The following is a 26084-nucleotide window of genomic DNA, read 5'->3' on the forward strand; positions in this document are numbered from 1 at the left end:
CATGGCATTGGGGCCGTCCTGTCCCAAGTAAATGACCAAGGCCTAGACCAGCCCGTCGCCTTCCTCAGTCGGCGGCTGTTGCCCCGAGAACAAAGATGGAGCACCATAGAGCGCGAAGCCTTTGCCGTGGTCTGGGCACTCAAAAAGCTACGACCCTACCTGTTTGGCACCCATTTCAGAGTCCAAACTGACCATCGGCCCTTACGTTGGCTCATGCAGATGCGAGGAGAAAACCCCAAGCTACTGCGGTGGTCAATCTCCCTCCAGGGGATGGATTTCACCGTGGAACACCGCCCTGGTACGGACCACGCCAATGCTGACGGCCTCTCCCGGTTCTTCCGCCTCAGCGAAGAGAACCCCCCAAGCTGATGGGCAGTTCTCTCCGGCTTTCAGCTGGGGGGGACGCGTGTTGGACCCGGCCTCGTAGAATGGCCCTCCGTGCCCCCGCACCACCGAAACCTGGTACCTACAGCCCAAGCCCCCGGCCCAGCCGAACCTCCCCACCAGGACACACGCACCGACCCGGACATCCCCGTCCCTGGCCTCTCCCCTTTCGGCCACCCCGGGCCCGCGTGCCCACTTCATGCACCAAGATGGCCGCCCGGCCCCAGCGCGACCCGGGCCTAGAGGCGCCACTCCGGCTGGAGGACATCACGCTTCCCGGGGATGAGAGAGGGAGGAGCAGTTTCTATTGCACCTCTGAACTCCCCTGGGACGATGGGTTTCGATCGGCCCTCCGGCCTCCCTGAGGGCTGGCTCCACGCCTGCTGGGTGTCTGGGACTCCTCCCGACCCGGCCCTGAAAGGATCAAAAGACTATAGCAGGAAATCCCGACAAGCGACCCCCAGGTGACAAGACCCCTGCCTGCACAGGCTCCGGACATCAAAGAGGGGTCGAACTATAACAAGGGGTGCTCTGGGGCTGTCCGGCAGATTCGACGCTGGAACAACGAGAGCCTGCTGACGTGGTCGCGGCTCCTGGAACTGGAACTCACCTGAGCCCTGCTGAGTGACTCGCGGCTCCCTGAAGATCGTAAGACCTCCGAACTTGTACCTGAGCCCTGCTGAGTGACTCGCGGCTCCCTGAAGATCGTAAGACCTCCGAACTTGTACCTGAGCCCTGCTGAGTGACTCGCGGCTCCCTGAAGATCGTAAGACCTCCGAACTTGTACCTGAGCCCTGCTGAGTGACTCGCGGCTCCCTGAAGATCGTAAGACCTCCGAACTTGTACCTGAGCCCTGCTGAGTGACTCGCGGCTCCCCCAGACTCTCACGGTCCCGCCGGACCCCAACTCCGACCACGTATCCCCCAGCTCGAGGATTGTGAGCTGTGCGCCGGGTACGTCCCTGCTTTGAACCGTTACCAGAGACAGTCCCGCTACCCCCTACCTTTCCGAGACTCGTGAGCCCGTGCTCACCGTGTACATATTTGCAGTGATACCTGTTTGATAAAGCTTGTTCTGAGAATACCCAGTGTGGTCCCTCTGTGTCGTGTGGTACCAGAAGTACGAGCCTGGTTGCGAGAGTCCTCCCCCTGGGGAATCTCCCGCCAGTGCCCGGCTACGATACTTTGAGGGTGGGTCTCAGGGTAGTCAGGACCCCTTTCCGGGCTCCTCTGAGGTCGCCGTCTAACAATACACTACTGGAAGGGAGTGCCTGATGTAATGACATTTGGAATCCAGCCGAGCTTTTCTACTACCATCACATAGAGAGAAATGGAGAACAAGTTTTCATTTCTGCTGGAGCCAAATCCGCGAGGCCTATATCACAGAAATCAAAGAGCTTTGTTCAAATTGTAGTGCCATCATGGTGAATTATTTCAGCTCTGAAATATCCTAAAAAGGGGGGGGGGTCACTAGATGGAGCTACAATCCTTTTTTGATTCTCTAGAGAAACCAATATTGTGGAGAAATGTGCTTACCTCAAACTGTCTCTACTTCAGACTTGCTTAATGACTCAAAATGGCTAAACCCACTTCCCATACTACATAAGACCAGCTGCAGCTCACGTGAATGTTCCAAGTTCACAAGGCAAGGGAAGAAGCGTGACTTTCATCTACATTGTATAAAACAGTTTTTTTTAGCAATCCTTTTCTCCTAAAGGAAGCTTTGTAGCCACATAATTCTTTTATCCTATTCTTACACTTTACCTTGCCTAAACATTAAATGGAATTTTGAGATTGAAAGATTCTTTGTGTGCCACTTAGACAATTTTCTAGGAGGAATACGTTAATCATTTTCAGACAAGTGTGCTACTAATTACATTGTGTGCACAGTTGTTTAATCATGTGTCATAATGTTAATTTTGTTATACCAGTCATAGATATAATTCTGAAAATGTTTCAGTTGGTTGTTTCCATTAACCAAAGCATAGAATCACTTGGTTCCAAACTATTGCATATTCATAAGCTTTCATAGTAAAGCTCCAATAATTTCTGCTACTCTACGCATTATTTAACATGTCACACTTAAAGCCCTAAATCGGAGGTTAATGATATAAGAGATCTTTTTTCAATTAATTTACTTTACCAGCAGCTAGCAACATTTGTTTCCATTACAAAATTACCTCCTTGCCTGTTGACATGGTCCAGTGTGCATTCTCTTTTATCAGCCTATTTAGGACAACAAGGATCTATTCTTTAAAAACTATACTAATTAACTACTATACCCAGTGTAAAATGCTTTGTGGTACATATATAATATGTTTCCATATTTCTACGTCTATACATGGATGTGGGGACAAGCGGAAGAACTAGACATAACTAAATATCACTACCATTCATAGTAATTAATACATGATTAATCCCAGTATGGGCAATGAAATCTGGTTCACATGTTTCAATAGTTGAAAATGTTCTGGATCTTGTGGGAGGTTAAAGAACATTGGTCATGTGTTAAGTGTGAAGAATTACCTTTATTATATGGTGAGACAAAAGTGGAAAGCTTCATAAATATATATACACCATGAATTGTGATTCACCTAGTAAAACACCTAATTGCATCACAATATTGGTGTCCCCACATTTTCCTTGTGGATTACTTACAAATTAACCTAATCTTTCATTTGCTGCATCTCTTTACTAAAGTTAGAGTGAGGATCTAAAACAATATTGGAGTCAATCTAAGCCCGGATTCAGATTGATATGTACATTTGTCAGGAGGTAAGGGGAGATATTGATGTGTTTCATCAATCAGTAGGTGGTGAATACCCGAAGGAAGTGAATGATTGGTGTTGGGAGTGCTGTCACTTTCTTTTCTTGAAGATTTACATAATCTGTTTGTTTTATGGAAACATAAGATTAAGTTCTTCCCACATAATTGGGCTATATAAGCATTCTCATGTGTCACTTCAATGTTGGCTGGTATTCTATGAAATTTATTTCTAAAACCAGGCCGTCGTTCGCTATATAATGTGGAATTAGTTTATATCTCGACAATGTCTTCTACAGTTCCATCCAAGTGGCATCTCTATAGATACCTGTTAGATGTTTGAAAAATGCACAGCCATTTCTTAATTTCTGAAACCTGCAAATATCAGGACATGTGGTTATCAGTTACAAAACATCCTCTCAGTTGTAATTCCAAGACCTCTCAATGAGTGGCTGAGATTGCTCAGAATGGACAAATGACAGACAATAGGGTGGCAATTCGAGGCATTCGGTAGGGGGCATGTGTTGTGGATCTTTCTCCTAGCTCCCAAGATCTGTGGTCCAATTAGTTTTAGACACTGTTGGTGAATGACTGAAATCATCTCTATGATATAATCACATGGGCCCATGACATAACTTTGATTTTGTGATGAATGTATCTTTAATAGGTGGTGCTCCTGGATATTGCTGCCTTTTATGAGGTCAACATTTCTGAAGTAACAGTAGTGGGCAAAAAGTAAGAGAAGGGTTTTTTATAGGATCACCCTTTTCAGCATGTGATACTGTACCAGCATCTGTAGTCAACGCAGGCACTTGTTGCAGTTATCTTGGTTTCAAGAGCACAATGTCTGTTTAGTGCTTCTTAGAACTATAGAACTTCCAGCAAGCAGAAGGTGTCTATTCTCTGCCTGTTCCAGGTGTAACATCCACGATGACCGGCATCATCTTTGAAGATGTAATAGATGCTTGCTTGTCTCTTAAAAAGGCAGTTAAGTAGAACTATTGGCCTTTAATTCAAAAACATAAAATCTCTACCTGCCTTACTCAAATATGTGAGGCTTGAAAAATCTACTACATATTGGGGTGTCGATCCAGCTCATGGGCAATATACAGTAGTACCAAGCATTCACTGCCTAAGAGTTACCTGGTTTTGAAAGCAGCATATCCACAAGGAGTGATTTTTCTGGGCCTATCTGCAAAGCATGAGTATTCCTCATGTTATATGATGTACGGGTAATATGTGCTGTTGTCTACTACCTGCATGCGGTGTTACAAGGTAGACAACCTTACAAGACCTGAGTCAGATACAACTAGAATGAAAACATGAAAAGGACTACTAATTCGAAGTCAAAGAATTTAACAAGTGAAACAACAGTACATATCTGAACGTGGTTTTAAGTAATGGATAATCCTTCTAGAGACCTTAATGTATCTTAATGAGGAAAGGTTTTAACAATATCTATTCATAATTCACTTTGCTTTTGGCATGCCTGGAGGTTTAACGATGCAATTCCCTCGCCTTTTGACAGAGAACATTTGTGGAAATAATGTCTTGCTCCCTTTGAGCATTGCTTTTAGGCGCTTACCACACTGACAGGACCCAGTCTTTCCAGGCTAAACTAAAATGAGAAATACAAGGACATTGTCAGACAACAGACAAGTGCCACCCGTCATAGGGCTCCTGTACAGTTTTTTTACCACCCAGTTCTTAGGAACAAATACAGCGAGAGATGTTGTCTTTCCAAAGCTTTGTTATGAGGAGATGCCTTTGACCCAGGTCGCGAAGGTTTCAGTACAGTAGGGCTCCCTCCTCGGAGTCTTAATAAAGAAAATGTGGACTATTTTTAATGTACCCTAAATTTCTCATAACCATAGTGCAAGCCCCCATAGCTTTTATTTTTTATGTTTAATAAGCTTTATCAAGATCAAATCCATCCACAGCAATGGGCAAAATTCAGAACAATATACAAAGTAAGTTAGACGGAATAAAATGCAATGAAACATAGTAGAAAGCCCTTTACAAATTTTTAGGATTTATAGGGAAAACAGAAATAGGATGAGGGTGGAAAAAAAGAGGGAAAAAAACCCAAGATATGCTCAACAACTGAGGATCAAATAACAATAAATATATATCAGAGCAAATGGAATGCAAGTTGATATGTTTAAATAAAATTACAGTAATAACAATTTTAAAAAGAAAAGAGAAAAAAGGCAAAGAAGTAAAACAGAAAATCATGGAGGCTGGAAATTTTCAGAGCAATTACGGGATATCTGAACAATGGAGATTTTATTCAAATAAACAGTAAGTGGTAACCAAAATATATCTCTAATTCTCTGTGGATTATGGCAGGATGCAAAAGCAGTATCCAATCTATGATAGTGACATAGAGTGCTCCACCAGGATTTGAATGAAAGTTTGTTTGAGCATTTCCAATTAAGTGTAAGCTAAGGCTAATATGAGGTCAAAAAGTCCCCGCTCACTAGATAGTAACCCAAGTGATTCTGATAGACTACCTATAAAGAGGATGGTGTTTGATACAGGAGTATGGAGATTAAAATAGTTGAGACCCTAGACCAAATTTGTGACCAAAATGAGGCTATGTGAGGACAAGAAAAAAGGAGGTGATATAACTCAGCTAATGGATAGTAACATGACCAGCAAGTTTTGTCATCAGAGTGTGTAAAAGTAGCTATGGATATAGGAGTAAAAACAATCTATGGTACAGAAAAAACATAGATTGGGTGTTGGATGCAGATCTGGAAATTTTTAACGATCTGATCCAGATCTTGTTCCAAACGTTAGTGCTCCAGTCACAACCCAGATCCGCTTCCCATATAAGTTCAATCTTAGTTTTGGCTCATTCTGCATCAGCAGAATTGAAGAATTTATAGATAAGAGAAGCCTTTGGAAGGAACAATAAAAGTTTCATAAGTGAATCATGCGGAGGCAAGGAGTCTTCAGGGGGAAGAGAATAGAAAATTCCTGAAATGGTTTCCATCAGTAACAGAAATGTGTGCAAAAACGAGCGAGGACAATGAAAAGCGGTTTGAAACTGAGGAAAGGAACAGGGAGAAATACCATCAGAGATATCTTGAATCCAGATGATACCCTGAGATCTCCAAGAACTCCAAAATAAGGATCCGTTGTTAATGGTGAGAAGGCGATTCTGCCAAAGAGGAGAGCGTAAAAACGTATTTTGGGAAATTAATTTTGGTTGACAATGAGGTCTTAGTAATGAGCAAGTGTGTTTAAATAGTGGGAGAGATGTGAGGCTAGTTTTGGCAGTAAAAGCAAGGATCTCTGAAAAAGAGAAAGGGGAGAGAAGGCAGTGTTCAATATTGACCCTTAAGGGAGTAAGAGGGGAGATATCTGTATGAAGCCAATTAGAAGCCTTTTTGAGACAAAAGGCTTTATGATATATTCTAAAATTTGGCAAATTTACACCTCCAATAGATTTTAACTGCCTGAGTCGTTTGGTAATAGGAAAAATTTCTGTTTTATCAGAATTCATTTTGTAACCTGATACCGCCGAAAAATTTGAGATTTCCTATAATAAAGGGGGAGAGAAGTTTCAGGATTAGATATAAAAAGTAAGATATCGTCTGCATATGCAGAAAGCTTCAAGTGTCGATCTCCATAAAGAATCCCAGAAATAGAAGTATTATGACGAATGTGACACAAAAAGGGTTCCAGACATGAGATAAAGAGAAGAGGAGATAAGGGGCAACCCTGACGAACGCCACGGTGAAGGGAAAAACTTTTTGAAATAAGACCATTGACAATAGTAGAGGCAGTAGGTGTAGTATAGAGTAATGAAACCAAGGAAATAAATTTAGGTCCGAAACCAACAGAGTGATTTAAATAAAAACGACCAATCAACCCTATCTAAAGCCTTTTCCGCGTCAATAGATATTGCAGCTAAGGGATAGGGTAGAGTAGATGCCTTATTTAGAACATTAAAGAATCGCCGGGAAATATCAGATGTTAGTCTGCCCTTGACGTAGCCACACTGTCCTGGACCAATTAAATGAGGTAAGAGTGATTCAAGGCGTAATGCTTATATTTTAGCGAAAATTTTATAAACTACATTTATCAAAGAAATAGGACAATAGTTTTTTCAGAATTTCGGATCTTTACCCTCTTTATGAATTAGGCAGATGGAAGCCTCCAGGAAAGTCCCCTTGCTGCACCAGTTGTGCAAAAATATTGAAAAAGATTAAAGAGTTTTGGGAGTAAAATATTAGACAAATTTACATAACATTTGACGGAAACCCCGTCTGGGCCAGGGGATTTGTTTTACTTTAATGAGCCTAGGGAATTAGTAATCTTCTGAATCGATATATCTGAATCTAGGAAATCGAAGTCAAGACCTAAAGATGAAGAGGGAGAGATATTACTGAGATCCGAATCAATAAGAGAGGATGATGCTGGAGATTCCGGAGTGTATAGGTTTTCGTAGAAGGAGGCAAATTCATCTAAAATGGCATGATCCTTAAAAAGAAGTTTCCCATCCTCTGATTGAATGAAATTTATCAGAGTTCTTTCTTTTCTGGATTTGAGGTAATTAGCTAAAAGACAACCCACCTTTAATGTTAACAAGTAGGGCTTTATGTTTAGAAAGGGCATGTTTCTTTTTCCTAGAAACAAAATCAATAATGAAACCACGGGCAGCAGTTTTAAAAGCGTCCCACACCAAGGCAGGAGAAACGAATGGGCCTTCATTAAAAGAGAAAAATTCCTCTGCAAAAGAGGTGAAGGAGGAAGAAATAGCTGGATCTGGTAGGAGGAAGTTGTTAAACCTTTACCTGGAGGACCTGGGTTGCGGAGGGAGCAAATCAAAATCAGCAATTACCGGGGCGTGATCAGAGATCAAGATAGGTTCAATTGAGGATGAAATGAGATTTTTTACGCCAGAGGTTTAGACAGAAAAAGGTCATCTAATGGAGTTAGGGAACCATGTGGAAGGGAGAAAAAAGAAAATTCTGTTTGGACTGGGTTACATATTCTCCAAGCATCTATAAGATGTGTCTGTGCAATAGTGTTATGAAATTTTTTGTGAGCTTTGTGAGGGATAAAACATATCTGAGACTTACGGTCAATAAATGGGTCCATGATCTGATTGCAATCGCCTCCTAGGATAAAAAATGTATCTTTGTGCTGTAAACATTTGTTTGTAATAGTAGGCCAGAGGAATAGCCTGGTTGAGTTGGGCCATAAATATTGAAGACAGTTAGAGAGATATTATCATTAATATGTTATTTAACTAAAATCCATTTACCATCTGTGTCAATTTCTTGCGATACCACAGAACATTTCAAGTTTTTGTGGCATAAAATAATAACACCATTTTTCTTTGTAGTGGTAGGAGAAACAAGAACTCAACCAACCCAGTTACATTTCAGTTTAAGAGCCTCAGCCTCCGATAGATGAGTTTCTTGTAATAAAGCTAAATCAGAATTATAGGAGGCTAAATGAGAAATAATTATCTGCCTTTTTATAGGGTTAATAAATCCTTTTAGATTCCAAGTAATAACTCTGAATGTAAGAAAATAAGCAATATATATAGAACAAGAGAACCACTAACAATGCTACATTGAAAGATACATTCCATGAGACAATACTAAATGCAAGAAAATGGCTTAGAAATCAAAATTATGAAGTTGGCATTAGTGAGGGAGTATGGAAAGAATGATAGGCCAATCCAAAGAGTAGAAACAAGATATATTTGAGAGAAATGAGGGAAGAGTAGAACAGAAAATTGCATTTCATAGTGCAAGAAGGAAAAAGATATCTGCAGAGCAGAAGGAAAAAAGGAGAGAGAAGGGATGAAAGGAAAAAAAAGATAGAAAAGGGAAATATAAGAGAGGGAAACATATTCATAAAGGACGACTGAAGAAGCATACCTATAGGGGACAAGAACGAAATGACACTGGGAGAAAAAGACACGTTCAAGACGGGGGAGCTGGAGTCACACCGGGGGCAAAGGAGATTACAATGAGGAAAATGGACCAAACATCTTAAGTACAGCATATGAACCTGCAAGGATACAAAAAAGAGAACAACATGAGAAATATCAAATACCGATCATCTGGTGAGAGGAGATATAATGGAGAGTCAGAACATAGACCCACAATTCAATAACAATGAGCAATACAGTAGTTACAAGAAAGCAAGTACAAACTATTCAACCATTGGGAGAACCAGCAGTGTCCATATTACTCAAAGTGTGAGATTGTATGAACTTCTGAAATTCCACAGGATCCTCAAATGTCACAGTATTATTTTGGAAAGTCACCTTGAAAGTGCAAGGATGGAAAAGGCCATACCTGGCTCCAAGAGAATGGAGAGGAGCTCAAAGGTTGAGAAACTCCCTTCTTCTGGCTGCGGTGGCATTAGAAACATCCTGAGAAAGGAATACTCTTTGGCCTAACCATGAAATCTGATGATTTGCCCTAGCTGCAGAGATAACTGACAAGTCAGTAAATTTTAAGAAGAGAATGATAACCCCTCTAGCCTTGGTCAAAGATGTAGACAGCGAAGGGTGAGGACCAAGTATGTGGGCTCTCTGAATGTTGAGCGAGGTTGAGGAAGGCATATCCAACAACTTTGGCAAGAAGGAGGAGAAAAAGGAGACAGGGTCAGCTCCGTCCAAAGCTCCAGGTAAACCGTAAATGCGTAGATTGTTTCTCCAGTTGCGGCTTTCCAAATCCTCAGTGTGTTTTTGTAATCTGTGCACCTCTCTTTCCAAAAGATTGATTCTCTGAGTTTTGCCTTGGACAGCTGAAAGTTGCTGTTCCATTACAGATACTCTATTTTCCATTGAAGACCACTTTTCGTCCAGGAGCTGCATCTTGCTATTCGTTTCCTCTACGAAAGGACGTAAAGCTCGAATCTTCTCCAGCAACAATTCCAAGGAAATAGGTGGAGAAGACTTATTAGGAGGAGGAGGATCATGTTTCAACCATTTTGATGCTGAAGAGGGTGGAGAGGTCCTATTTATTGTGGACTGTGATGATGAGGTACGAGCAGAAGCTACACCAGCCATTTTTTGAACAACAGATGATTGCACTGCTACTGATGAGTGAGAAACAGATCTTGTTGAAGACTTTTCTTTAGGAACAAATACAAAATGTGGTTTCCTTAATCTACCACTAAAAGGGAAATCGTATATGTGAGTGGAAATAGTAGAAACAAAGTATTAACAGTAATTGCTCCTCAAGAGTTTCATCACAAAGTACCATAGAATTTCCGTGATATTAAACCTCCCACAAATAAGTATTGAAAGTAGGATATTAGGCTGAAATGCAATATACATCAATGACAGAACATTTGGTATGTTGCAGCTACTAGGGCAAAGTCAGAGTAGATTTGGGCATCAATGAACAATGGGAATATCCTTGTTTAGGAAGAGTTGGAGTTCGTTGAGCAAAAGATATTTCCCAAGTTCTTAAATTAAATTATGATTATCTCAGCACTTAGGAGCCTTGGAAAGAACCATTAAGGATACATAGATTGAACTGAAGCATCAGGATCCATTTAAAACCTTAGGTTGAAGAATGAGGTTTGCTGGGGTACCCAAAGTGCCATAGGAATCAAGGGACAAAAACTTCAGAAAAAAGCACTGAACGACAGGCACTCACTTATAAGAAAAGCAAGATGTCGACCACTTCGTAAGAGAAAGAGTAATTTGATTTCTGGATTGAAACAGTAATCTTCTCAGAAATTACCCATCACAGAAAGAGACTTGAGGAAAATATATTCTGAATAGAGACACATAAATCCAAATCCAGATGAAGCCATGCAAAAAAAGGGCTGCAGGGAATCCACATTTCTGTAGGGGTTCAAGAAACGATGTCAGGAATAGTGTTTCCTGCGTGCTGCATTTAAGGCACTTACTTGAGGTAAAAGTCAAAATGGCGGCCGTTTTGAGGTGGCTGTGACGATGTGAAAATTGAAGGTAACCGCAGCACGCTTCATTACAACAAGCCGCTCATCTTGCTGCCACCAGGTTACGCTGCAGGGACAGCCGGTTTTCAAAGCTGAAACGGTGTTAAAATGCACCAGCAGACCGCGACTTGTCTCCGGTGCGGCGGAGCTCCTCGCTCAAGCGGCCATCTTGTGTGGCGCCGAAGCCACGCCCCCAAGCCCCCATAACTTTAATTGAAATAGAAACCTTCAGAGTCATTTATATCATGATATGGGTCACAATTGCAAAAAGCTGTTTGATCACCAGGATATTTTATTCTTTATTTAGCGCACAGATACATTTTTAATAATCGCTAATGTTGATAGTCTTTATTGGGTACGTTTGACTATAGACCATGTACAATAATAAATATCATAAATAGATATTACAATCTGAACCATTTTTCAAAGTGACCATTATAATTATATTGATCAATCTTTTTAAAGTGTAGAGCCTGAGGGTTTTCTTTGTTAAGGTTAATGATGATATTTTTTAGTCCTATTCAAATGAAAACCTAAGAGAGAAATCATTTGAAAAGAGAGATATCCACATTTGAATGCAGTCATTAATGAATGAAATGCTATGAACGAATTTTATTCGGGCTCATTAACAGTAAGGCACATTAAAGAATAAAACTGGTTAACAGAAAGCTACTTTAGAGAGAATAAGTGCATTATTAAGGCAAGGTTTGTCAGTAGCTGTGTAGAGAGCTATGTCCCCAAATAATGTCCAAAATCCCTGCATCAACAATAGACATTTTGAAATTATCTTCTAGGTCCTGATTTGCTCATGGAGGTGAATTACTGTCCCAATCTCTTGAATTTTCAGGAGCAAAAATATATTTCATTTGCCGTCTTGAAACTCAAAATCAATAGCCAGAATATCATTAGAGAGAGCTGACACTCAATACCGGATAGATAGATAGATAGATAGATAGATAGATAGATAGATAGATAGATAGATAGATAGATAGATAGATAGATAGATAGATAGATAGATAATTTTCTTTTTTTTGTTACACATACATAAACACCTTTCTTAACGTTCTTGATCCTGAAGGTGAATTTGACTGTAGTAGGGAGGATAGTTTTCTGCATGTCAAAGGTGCCTTCAGTTGGCCAGCGCACCCTGGTTTCTTCTTCAGTAGTTCTCCTTTTCATTATATGATGTTGTTGCTACATCTAGAAAATGTACAAGTATCTCTTGTGTGCCTATTGGATTCAGTATTTCAAAATTCAGCCTCCTACATAGTGAGCATGTTTTGAATGAAAGCTGGGCTAGATGTATTTTATAGCTGGATTATCTGCCCTTAATTCGGTGGATGGAATGGATTTGATAAATTAACAATTTGTGGCGTTTCAAATACTTTCTGATTAAGTTTGTCCACACGTGTGCAGCGGTAGGGCTGGAGGCAGTGCATTCTTTCTTCAGTCAAGGGTCTCTGGAGATCCTTCTGTTAATATGGTGATCATCTAGGGCCAGATTTAGCATTGCTTGATGCAGCGCAATGCAGCAAAACAACATGCTGCGCTGCGTCAATTTGAGAAAACAGGAATGCACCAAATCTACCAATATATAACACCTTCCTGCTCTCTCCCTACGCTGGCACACTATATGCTGCTTAGCGCCATCGCAGGCACCCTTGCACCATGGTGCAAGGGTGCCTGTATTGCAGACAGGATTGATTTTGTGCACCTTCCTGCACAAAAACAATCCTTAGTGGCGTTTTCTTTTTCTAAGTGTGCTGCAGAATGCAGCTTACGCAGAAAGAGAAAATAATACTCAGAAAGGAAGCAATTTTCCCTCGTTGCAAATCTTTTAGGAACGCGTACAATTTTGACCCATTCTCAGGTTTACTAGTTTTGGTAAATCTGGGAATGCGCCCAAAAGCATGGGTTGATGCAAGGGAACACTCACGCTCCATTTATGTAATACCTTATCAGCGCAGAGTAACACAAGGCTGCAATTTACACTGCTGGTGCTATTCTGGCTTTACGAAGCAACGCAGGGCTTTGCAAGGTGACTCTGCACGGCTTGGTAAATCTGACTTAAGGATCGCGTTATCTTTTCATCATCATTCATGATGCAAGAGCCTCGCAATTCTTTGATAAATTTGGGCCCAAATGTTTCATAAAACTTTGCCGACAGCGCTACTTTACCTTTCAGCTTCTTCTTGGGTGACACATAATTGTTCCTCTCTTAGTACAGCGCCAAGAGAGCCTGCGGAGTGCATGGACATGCTCTGAGTCACACTAGGGCGCAATATTGCAAACACTACCATCTTCAGACCATTGACAGATTAATCTCTTTTTTAAGATTTTACAAAGACTTATTTGCTTTGGTTTTGAACTAATGTTAAATGGCTTATTAATGTGCGCCCAAAAGAGAAATGGTCAATGGATTGGGTGATAATGTAATTTGCCAGGTCACATTCACAGTACAATCGTACTAACTAAATATCTTTATTATTAAAACGCTGTTTGTTTAAATTATGACAAGATGCCAATACCTCTTAGTACTGCTAAATGGACCTTGCATAGCTATAAACATTCGACATATGTTGTATGTCAAATTTCACTTTTATTCTGAAAAAAAATACTATGCTCAGGCTACAGCAGGGCTGTCCTCCGGATAAGGACAAGTTAATAACGCCTTTTCCTAATTATTTTATACCCAATTTGAATGCAATTACCCACATTATATTAATTTCATTTCAGGCTCTGGTGAGCTTGTGCGCACATTGTTGATGATATGTTTCAGAAATGAAGACTAAATCCTCGAGGAGCCATATGGATTCTTGCCAGAGAAAACTCTTAAATTCACAAGCATGAAAATATTAATTGGATAAACTCACCCGACGAGATGACACTCTTGGGTTTAGAGGCACGTATCCTGTACGACTATCTTGCCGGTATAATGCAAAACGCGGAACCCGAAGCTTATAAACCCTTGGAGTTATTTCAGGAAAGAGTCATTATATTCTTATGTGCGGTCTCAATCTGTGTGGAGAGGCTGCTTCGGTTTTGACAGGGCCATGCGATTCCAGGCTTGTTGCTTTTTCTCGTGTTACTTTCTTCTGCAGAATTTTGTATATGGAATGTGCAGTGTGCCCAAAGAGAAGACAGTTTGTCGGTTTATCGTGCATCTTGTTTGTCAAAGTTTCGACGTTTTAGAACCGTTTTATGCTCTCATTAACTCGCAGATTTCTCATTTGTTTTCCTTTCCGAGAAATACATTTTGAGGACATTATTTGGGATCAACACACACAGACTGAATGCTGTGCATAAGAACTAAGTGGATTATGACAGTAATATTACAATATAAAAGGAAACGTTGTGTGAATCGCATTGCGTCAGTATGAGAAACTAATGGTTCTAGGAAAACTATTATGACTAACTTAAACATAATTGTAGTAGGGTTTTGATAACTTTTGTAGACATAGCTACTTCTTATAGCGATGGAACCATAAAGCCATTGTCTTACAGGTAGCCCTTCCAAAACAGTAGGTTTACTTGGCCACAAGCTTCCAAATCAATGTGAATCCCCAGTTATCTAAGCTATTGGTTTACTTTCAGCTACCACTCAGTCATCAGAAAGTGCTGCAAAGATAACTAAGAACAGTGAGGGTCATCTTAAAGTGCTTTCCACCCTCAAAGTGGCAGGGTAAACTGGGCTGACGGTTAAATGCGAGCAGACGCCCTGCACAAGGGGCCGCCACAGGCTGGAGCACTCAGGGAGAGGATGTGGAGGCAAGCTAGGACCTGGACGCACCTCACTCTTCGAAGTATAGCCACTGAATGTAGAGGCAATCTGGGACCTCCACAATGATACTGAGGCTGGCCAGAGGTCGACCTGATGGCTCAAGACCCAGGGGTTAGGGTGGGGTTCCATCTGTGAGGTGAAGAGTTGTTGGCAAGTTACCAATCCAGACGTGCAACTGCAGTGAGGAATCAAAGTAGTGCTCTGGGTACCTTCCAGTTCAGGTCTGGTGGGGAGAACCAATAAAATGTGCATCACCATGTTCTAACCCCTTGAGACATAGGTTCCTAGACAGGCAGGCGGCATACCCAAAGCCAAATGTACTGGGTTAGTGAAGATGTCTGGTGATGCCACAAGCATTTCCCAGGGTTACCAGAGATAAAGGGGCAACAACTTACCTCACAAGTGCCCTAACGCCAGCTAGCTCCGAGGGAAGAGGAATGGTATGATTAGCACTCAGAGGGGGAAGGGGGCTTAAAGTTGACAGCAAGCTGTCCCACACATTGGACCCCGAAGGACATAGTACTGTGGTCATATTATACTGGTAGGCAGTGGTGGCTGCTCTCAATCCCAAGTGGTGAGAGCTGCATGACACTCCACAATAGCCATAGCGTGGCTTAGGTCCAGTGCAGTGGATGGAGTCCTAAGTGCTGACAAGGCATTCACCTGATACCACACATGTCTAGCAGGCTAGGTTTTCCTAACTAGACAAATAAACAGTCTGACCTGAAGCGAGCATTGAGGTGGAGTTTGCAAGTTTACCATCCTTAAGATGCTTCTTCTGATCCTCAAACCCTTACGGTGTGATTGGGGATCACAGAGCACCTCTAGATGCCCCACTACACTGGTGTGCTAGATCTTTCACTCCACAACTCAGGGCCTGACTAGGCAACCAGCTTAAGGCCAGTCCTTCCTTTAAAGCACGTTTTTGTTTGACACTGGCTATCTCAGTATTCTGTGCCATAGTAGGAGTGACCACTCAAAGTTGCGGACTTTTTAAAACCATCCCAAACTTTATTAACAAGATAATCATTTTTGGAGTTTAAAAAATTCATTCTAAAACAGTAGAACTGATTTTCATTAGCATTTTTGTCCAGTGTGGTTCGCATGGTGTTTAGTGAAATAATACCGCATTGTGATCAGAATGTATTAACTGTGAGGGTGACTTATGAAAATAAAGCCACCCTCCCAACCTATGGCAGGTAATATTCGAAGTATGATCGTGCATTTGTACGTGCAACTAGACCATGTGCAGGAGATCAAGATATTTTATGATTTAGATAATCTTTCATCCTTATCTTCCACTCTGATATTGAGGTATCCTAACAGACTATAAGCATTACAAGTCTTGGTGGAGTACCAGGCAACTGGGGAAAACACCTTTATATTCTAGCTGGTTATAAGATATGATAAGAATTATGGTAAAGGTTTTAATTAAAGAAGTTCACCTTTCCAAAATTGATGTTTAGAACTCCACAAAGTTAGTGGGTCTATCCTCTTTACTTATGAACTGCTCTTAACCGTGGGACTAGTTTAGATTCCAGATATTCTGGGCTCATCTAACCTTGCATGCTGATTAAGGGGCTAGGGGATATTTGCTGTCCAGTTTTAGATCCCCCTGCTACAGAAGTACTAGTGTTTGTTTCAGCAACGACCCATAGGGAAAGATGAAAGAGATCACATCTAATTCCGTGTTGTTAAGCCAAGGAAACTTTTGTTTTTGTGTCTGTCTGATGCTACTTTTAAGAAACAGAATGTAATTTCTGATGTCTCCAAACTCTAGAAGAAAACATAAGTGGTTGTTCTTTTCCATTATCTCTCATGGGTACCAGAAAATAAACAAACCACTCCATGTGAATAAACTGCAAACAGAACCTGTTTTTTTGTGGGAACGCAGACTCTTGACTTTCTAATAAGCCCTTTTCAGGTCTCCAAACTCCATTGAAGCACATACAAGGGAATTTATTTTTCGTAACACAAGTAAATGCAGGTATATATACTTCCATGAGCACAACTCGGTTTTGCCAGGGCTTGTCACGAGTCTAGGTTTACAACGAGTGCACTCCAACATGTCTAGACTCTCCATCATCAGTGGTATTGGTGTTTGTTTATTTTTTCTACAGGAAGCTAAAGCTAAATATGGTGTATCTGTGAAGGGACTGCCTCACATGAAGGTGATCATAGGGTACTGGGCTGTAAGGTGAATGCCTTCTTAATGCTAAATGACCCAGTCAATGTGTACTCATTTGTTTAAGGAACTAAATATTCTACCTTACCACAATTCCCCGAAATCTGTTTTTCTCTTTCGAAGGTTTGCAGTAAACTAGAAGAGAAATAACTACAAAGGAGAAGGGAATTTGCAATAAAGTAGTGAGTTAATTATCAGTTAGTTGACCACTGAGGGTTGAACGCTGCAGGAGCCTTGGCTGGAGACAAACTTTGTACCTCAAAACCAGCATTTATAACCCGAGGGCTGCAGGAGTGACCAGGAGGAACATTCCAAGCCGTTGAAGGAAACTGATTTTAGTGACGTTTTTACATCTCCAGAGGACCAGGCCAGAGTGCTAAGGCTTCCCCAGTCAGGGCACACACTAGGCAGGCAAGATAACCAAATGCGTTCTTTTGATGCACTGAAGTTGAATGGGAACGTGTGATAAAGGTATCCTGCTCTGTAAACACTACCTGGCTACACCTTTCAGCATTGCCCTGTTAGTAAATTCTGAGTACGAAAAAAGTTACCACATGTAAAGGTTAAAGCCTTCTCTGCATCAATAGAAACAGTGGTGAGAGGGTATGAGAGAGATGAGGCTTTATTTAAGACATTAAAACTAGAGTTGTTAGATGTTAATCTACCTTTGACAAAACCACATTGCTCTAAACCAATTAATTTTGGTAAAAGAGACTCAAGACGCAGCGCGAGTATTTTGGCAAAAATCCTTTAATCAACATTAACCAAAGAAATAGGACGGTGGTTTTTACATTGTTCGGGATCCCGGCCATCTTTATGAATTACATTTTTTTTAGCACGTAAGAAAGTACCTTGTGCATTACCATTAGTATGAAAGAATTTAAAAAGTTGCAAAAGTTTAGCAAAGAGAAAATGTGAAAAATGTAAAAAGAAGTCCACTGTGAAACCATCGGGACCAGGTGTTTTGTTTTTCTTAAGGAGATTTAAAGAACAAGAGATCTCTTGAATAGAGGGAGAAGAATCGAAGAGGCGTTATCGGTAAACGTTTTATTAAAATCAAGTTTGGCATGAACGAGTTCCTGCAAGGAAGAATCAGAAGAGGATGTATAGAAGTGATGCTCTAAATGTTTAATATTAGCCAGCAGGACTTTTTTCTGACCAAGTAAACGCTTCTTTTTCTTGGAGACATAATCTATAATAAAGCCATGAGCTGTAGCCTTAAACGTATCCCAAAGTAGTGAAGGAGAGGTGTCAGGAGAACAATTTAAATTAAAAAAACTCCTCTGAAAATAAGGTGAAGGAGGAGGAGAAAGCTGAATCCTGCAGAAGGGAATTATTAAACCTCCATCTAGAAGATTTGGAATGTAATCGGAGCAAATCGAAATCAACAACAACCGTGGCATGATCAGAAATAACAATAGGTTGAATTGATTAAGAAATAAGGTTCTGTGCTAGGGCAGAAGAAAGAAAGATATAGTCTAATCATGACAGAGCGCCATGAGGGGGAGAGAAAAAGGAAAATTCTGAGATGTCGGGGTTACAGAGTCTCCATGCTTCTATAAAATGGGTCTGGGATATGGTATTTTTAAATTGTTTGTAGGTTTTGTGAGGTATGAAACAAATTTGGTATTGTCAATCAATGAAAGGATCCATGACTTGATTGCAGTCGCCACCCAAAATAAAAAACTCATCTTCATGCTGAATAATTTTTTTGGTGATATTAGGCCAAAAGGAAGAGTCTGGTTGAGTTGGACCATAAATATTAAAGACTGTAAGAGAAATATTATTGATGAGTAACTTGAATAATAGCCATCTACCATCTGAATCAGTTTCCTTTGAAATAACAGAACATTTCAAACGTTTATGTACTAAAATGATTAACCCATTTTTCTTCGTAGACGTAGGAGAAACTAAGACTAAACCCACCCATTGCCTTTTGAGTTTCAAAACTTCTGACTCTGTCAAATGGGTCTCTTGCAGTAGAACTAGATCAGGGTTGCATGTAGCTAAATGCGATCATATTCTCTGCCTCTTTATGGGATTAATAAAATCTTTTACATTCCATGAGATTACTTTGAACGTAAATAGAATAAGTAAATAAATAGAATCACATGATCAACATTGAAGCAAGAAAAAAAGAAGAGAAGAAAGAAGAGAATGGTATCGAATGAAGAAGGTGAAGGAGAGGGGATAGTAAGAAAGAACAGTGCAAGTCAACCATTAAAGAAAAAGACATACGTAGTAACAATAAGAATAGGACAAAGGAGATTGACGACTGTAATACGTACCTTTTAAGGAGGGGATTAGAAGAAAAAGTACAAGGAGCGGTGAGACACAAGGGAAGACGGCATACCCAAACAGGAGAAACGAACCACAACAAGGAGGTGTATAAAACAAGCAGGAAACGGATATATAAGGAAAGGTCAAAGACAAATTCTGTGGTAAGAGAAAAACAGAGGAGACAAAAAAAGAATGTTATACTATAGAACAGATAACAACAAACAAGTGTCAGCAAACAATAAGCAACCTGTAGGGACAAAAGTATCAGAGTAAAACACGTAGAGCAACCGTATTGCAATAAGAGAAATCAGTCAAGTTATCGGTGTTGCAGAGGAAGAAGGACCAGCAATTTCCATCGAGGATGTAGAGTGGGAATGAATGAATCTTCTCAAGTCTGTTGGATCTTCAAAGGTGGAAGTTTTGTTTTGAAAAGTCACCTTAATTAAGTAAGGGTGAAATAACCTGTATCTTGCTCCCATTGTGCGCAGAGCAGGACGAAGATCGAGAAAATCCTTACGACGCTTGGCAGTTGTTGAAGATGCATCCTGAGAGATGAATAATTTGGAACCAGACCAATCAAGTTGTTTTTTAGCTTTGGCAGCGTTCAAAACTTGTAGAAGGTCAGTAAATTTCAAAAAGAGGAAGATTACACCTCTTTGTTTAATAGGAGCTGACGTAGATGTCAACCAAGGACCCAACCTATGAGCACGCTGAATGCTTAGATTTGTAGATGGAGGGAGGTCCAGAAGCTTTGGGAGAAAGTTGGAAAAGAAATTAACAGGGTCATCACCTTCCAAACACTCCGGAAAGCCATGTAAATGAAGGTTATTACGTCTATTTCGGTTTTTCAAATCTTCAGCAGATTTCTTCAACAGGAGGACCTCCTTTTCTAGGGTAGCGACCTTGACAGACACGTCATGAATCTCCCCAACATGTTGTTCCACTGTGTAAATACAAGACTCCATGGATGTCCATTTAGTATCGAAGACTTGCAAATGTGAATTTGTTTCCTCAATAAATGGACGAAGAGCATGTATTTCACCCAGTACAGTGTCCAAGGAAACAGGAGAGATCGACTTCGGTGGAGAAGGAGGATCTTGCTTAAGACGTTTGGTGGCAGAAGATGGAGTTTGGGATTTAATTGAAGAAGTCGGCGAGGCGACTGACCTTGAGGAACTAGATTGTGCCATCATGCCGGTACTCTGTATTGAAGAAGTAGTGTGAGAAGCGCAGTAGTCAGAAGCTCTGATATTAGACTTTTTATTAATAAAAAGCAGCTTATTACTCCTTCCCATAGGTGACGTCCAGAGAAAAAGCCAGAAAGCTGCAGGAAGTAGGCATGCAATTTCCAGCAAAAAGAAGGTCTGATGATATAGTGCACTTGAAGAATGAAGAGGCAGAGAGTAAACGCTGGATTTATGACTTGCGTGTAAGCTGCCAAATTAAACTGCCAAGCACTTAGCTGGTCAGGAATTCAGAGGAAATGCAAAGTAAGCCACTCCATAATATAAAAGAAAGTGGTTGGTGTAAAAATATAAAGAGTCACTACAGGCATGCGGCATATGAAGAGAAATTCAGCATTATTAAAAGATACAAAACGGCGGCTGGATACGAGGAGAGAAGAATCCTCATAATATCTCCAGATAAAGGCAACAAAACGCAATAATCGTACCACAGGACAGGCAGTGGGTCTTCTGACGCCTGTAGAACACCGTTTCAGGAAGAAAAAGGGTCTGGAGCCGCAGGAATCACAGCAGCATCTCCCGTCACGGGTTGGAGCTCGGTAATTAGGCCGCCATCTTGTTTTGCACCATGCGCCAATCCCATTTTATTTATATATTTTAATTAATTGAACTGTATCATTTATTTGACAGGATTAATACTCTGATTTAGGTGATACAGAATTCGAAATGGACGTCAACAATACATTTTGTTGAAAGTACATACATTTATGACAAAATGTCTTGAAATTGACAATCAACACACTAATGACTAACTATGTGTTTTTTGTTCGCAATGATCTGTATATCTGAGCTATAAATTCTCCAGTGCCAGCATAAAATCACAACATTCATAAATTAGTGTTGTGGGGATAAACAAATTAGGATTTTGAAATGCAAACTAGATCCATTAACAACCTGTGATATGAGTAACAGTTTGATTCTGCTCCCAAAACAAAGATAAGTGTTAACTGTATATTCTCCCTTGACCGTCTGTGGGGCTCATCTGCCTTTTGATTAGTTTTGAAGTAAACAGGTACCACATATAAACATCTGTCTGAAATCACGCAATTCCACTCAAGTAATCTTCACAACTACTCAAAGCATCCAATGGTGTCCCTTAAAATCACCACCCATCCTCAAGAGATCATGTCAGCTTTTTCCTGCGAATCTTAAGGGTGTTCCCTGACTAGGTACATTTCTAAATTATGTAGGGCTGTGAAAATGTTGTGTCAATGAAATAATGGAACAAGAAAAGAAGTTGCAATAGAAGACTATTTTATAAATGTTATTTTCCTGTCTATAGATAACTGTTGCCTCTATCAAGACAAGCTACTTTTTAGTCCTGGCCATCAATGACTTGTAGTTCAGAGAAAACAGCTAACAGAGATTGGCAGAAACTATACTCCTTAAATATTTAACAGTGGAGATATACTACCTTCTCCAGAATTCCTAAGGGATTGTCTCACTGTCCATATGTATCCGCAGGGAGTCTGTTTTATCATCATTAACCACTATACCTAATCCTGTACATACATTAACATCATCTTCAGATTTGGTTGCCAGGTGCTATATGGAGAACGTCATCTTGACAGAGTCTTATCAAGATATATCAGACTACTGGACTAAAGATGTTAGCAACCCCGCAGTCTCCCCATGCAAAGGCTCTATTAGTACAACAAATAAAGTAAAGACAGGGAAAACCCATTACTTGTTCCCAGTGAGATCCTCATCCCAAGGCGGACCCAAAGGACCTCAAGAACTTTCGACCCATCTCCCTGATCCCGTTCCCAGTGAAAGTCATTAAGAAGACCGCCAACAGACAACTGACCCACTTCCTGGAGGAGAACAACATCCTGGACTCCTCCCCATCCAGCTTCCGAAGCAATCACAGTTCCGAAACCGCCCTCATCGCCGCCACCGATTACATAAGGGCCCTGCTGGACAACGGCAAAATGGTGGTCCTCTTGCTCCTGGACCTCTTGGCCGCCTTTGACACCGTCTGCCACCACACCATGCGCACATGCCTCCACGACGCAAGGATCTGTGACAAAACCCTGAACTGGACCACATCCTTCCTCACCGGCAGAACCCAGAGAGTCCGCCTCCCCCATTCCGATCCGAAGCCACCACGATCACCTGCGGCATACCCCAAGGATCATCCCTCAGCCCGACCCTTTTCAACATGTACATGGCACCTCTTGCCAACATCGTCTGTGCACACCACCTCAACATCATCTCATATGCTGACGACACCCAGCTGATCATCTCACCTTCTACACCTCGCCCTCGCCACTGTCCCAAGCATCCGCCGGATGACCACCGGCGGCGGATAATTCTCCCACCTCGCTGCCAAGACATGGAATACCCTCCCCACCCACCTGTGACAAACGCAGGACCTGCTGAACTTCAGGAAACTTCTCAAGACCTGGCTGTACGATCAGTAGCTGCTTCTCCCCCCCCCGCCCCCTCCCCTCTAGTGCCTTGAGACCCTCACGGGTGAGTAGAGCCCTTTACAAAAGTTTGATTGATTGATTGGCCAACTCTGGTCCAACACTTCTTCATCCATCCCTATGTTTTATCTGATGAAACAAATGTGTGCTTCCTTTCGGCAGTAGCATTTTTGCAGCTCCTCTTGGGTGGGAGCATACAAGTGTTGCACAGGCAGTGAAACAGTGTCCTGGAGTGGGCTCCCCGGGACATAGCGATTAAAGGCCCTGGGACCTTATTAGGCTTGGGAAGAGGGTCTGCATGACCCCTTCTCTATATTTATGTTTCAGCCCCAAGCGCAATGGAGTCTTCAGGGGCCTTTCCAGGCTCAAGGAGAGGGGCAGTGTGCCACGTACCCTTTAATTGCATTTCAGGTCATGTGGATGAGGTCCTCGGGGCCTTTCCAGGCTCGAGGAAGGGAGCTTAGCACTCCTCTCTATCTTATAATTAAAGTGGGTCCTGGGGGATGGTCTCACTGGGGCCAGAATCAGCTCATGGAGGGGCCCCCATGCACATCCCTCCCCCTAAAAAGGTTCCTATGAAAAAGGTTTCACCCCCAGCATTTGGCCTACCCTGTGAGTCATTTTAATAAAAAAAGCTATGGCAGGAACACCACAGGATTGCAACAAAAAATACTTTTTAAAAACACTTTTGGCCCAGTGCAGCTCTGGGAATCCCCCCCTACCAGGTCTAGGGAGGCAGGGTATCCATACCCTACCTACCCTGCCACTTAATATATATTTATATATATAGGGATACATTGCAAAACCATTGGAAGATACTGAGGAAAGATGAAGATTTGAGAGAAGGCACCACGGATCATCTGAACACAACATACAGAAAAGCACCATCCATAACATTTACTGACACGGAGTTACTTTCAGAGAACTTGGCAAGGTGAAGGGGAATTTGACTGGCTAAGAACAAATGTTTATTTTAAGTGCCAGAAATGTAAGGCGTCAGTATGGACAGAATTGTAAAGAGGTTACAACGTTCAGCGGGGAGAAGAGTAATCAGAGAGAGGATCCTATGTGAGACAACTAATGCGGTGTATATCCTACAGTGCAAATGTGGGAAACGCTACATTGGTAGTATTATCAATACATTGAAATTACACATCCTGCAACTTCTAACAGCTATCGCCATTGGGACTATACATATGCCATGGCCAAGCATATCTGGAAGGACCAGAGATCTCAGCAATCTCTCTTTCTTTGGTATTGAGCACATTCCATTAAAAAAACAGAGGTGGCAATCAGTTTGAGAAATCAGAATCCACATGGATTATTATCATTGGAACAAAGATCCCATGGGACCTCAATGTGGACACGGAACTGCACACCTTTTTATGTATTCTGCTAATCCACAGCAGAAACTCTTATGGGCTCTGATAAATGACCGTGTACACTATCCTCCCTCAATATTTCACAAGATGGTATTCACTTCAGCTAATGCGATGAGAAAGTTGATCTAGTAGGACAGGTTCAGGGCGTGTTTTAGATCAGTCTCAAGTATGTTTACTTTGGTCAAGAGGCTATGTTTTATAGGAATATGGATATTTTGGTGATTTTTATAGTGTCGAACGTTTTAGGTGGGGTGTTTTGAATCATAGAACATGAGGTTATCAGAATTAATGAATAGGGATAAAAGACTGAATATGCTCCTTGATTATTTATTGGTGTACTCTGAATACAACCATTTGAGTCCAAACTGATTCCACTTGCACCTTACATAGAGAAATGGACTAATTGTAAAGAACAAGCTGCACTCGCACTTTATATAGGGAAGTATATCCAGTGTGATCACTGGATAATTGAAATGACATCTGGCTCCCTTTGCACAATGGTACAAAACAGCATTTGCACTTTACATGCAATCATTTTAGGAACATTTATTGCAACTTTTGCACTTTATAGATGGTACCTTACAATGGAGTAGTTGGGCATAAACATTTGCTCATATATGGGAGTTCTTGTTATTTAGCCTATACTCTGGTAAGTTGAGAGTGATTATTATGATCTTTATATGTAGGCAACAATTTATGATTTGTAACTCTAACATACTATGATTTACAACTGAGGAGGTTGCCTTTTTAGAATATAACAATGAGGTGAGGGAAAAATGAGGTCTAAATTTACAATTTAGTGGTGCCGTGCCTTTTATTGCTGTTTCTTTCATTAAGGGTACTTTACCACACAAACAAAAACAAACAAGTATCTGCTCATTGTAATTATTGCAGTTCATTACACTCTCCCTGATCAACTAACCTCTTTTCTACGCATTGCCTTTGTGTTGTTTATAATAAGGTACTTCACCATATTAACGTCAAAAACAAACCGGTTCACATTCATTTTAAATGATAAACAATGCATTGCACCCCTAGTTATGTGTCTACATAAACATAGCAAAATGATTAGACTCACTAAACTATAAATTAACCTTAATCCTATTTATTGGCCATAATGTGATCTGAGACACCTGATCTGTATATGCATTGCATGTCGTGTAATGTTATGAAAACTCAATGTGGAACATCTTTCGTTTTAAGTACTGTGATCATGTGATTGGTGGACTGGGTTTAGCAATTTATTAGACACTCTGCACTTCAACTCTATGACCCAGATGAAGGCCTTAGGCCGAAACGTGTAGGTAGTTTTGTCCAGAATGCACTTGCACTTTGCTGGTTTTATTTGAAAAAATCAATAAAGAAAATATACCTTGTTGAAACCTTCTGACTTCATTGGTGCCGTCTTCCTGAGCTTCTGTCTGGACACAGCAGTGGCAAGTACAGAGGGCTGGCATTGGGAATTGGAAAACATATATATATGTATATTCACTGAAAAAACCATAAGTTTTAGGGAAAGTTATAGTTAGTTGGACATTGCACTCGTACAAAACCCGTGAAATTCCCCCATTATAGTTAGTTCAGCTAACTATAACTCACGCCCCCGCAATGCACTGCTGATGACGTCACATATTACATCACTCATGACATGGTCAGTGGCATCACTCATAACATCACTGATGTCATCAG

The 26084-nt window shown here is 41.1% G+C and overlaps 1 protein-coding gene across 2 annotated transcripts in view; it reads left to right on the forward strand.

Annotated features, from left to right (window-relative positions):
• Nucleotides 1-26084, forward strand: part of LOC146789297 (calcitonin gene-related peptide type 1 receptor-like) — a 2166593-nt gene that overhangs the window by 571207 nt on the left and 1569302 nt on the right. The gene's annotated exons all lie outside the window — the stretch shown is intronic.

Source organism: Triturus cristatus, chromosome 10 (genome assembly GCF_964204655.1).
Source record: "Triturus cristatus chromosome 10, aTriCri1.1, whole genome shotgun sequence".
NCBI classification, from domain to species: domain Eukaryota; kingdom Metazoa; phylum Chordata; class Amphibia; order Caudata; family Salamandridae; genus Triturus; species Triturus cristatus.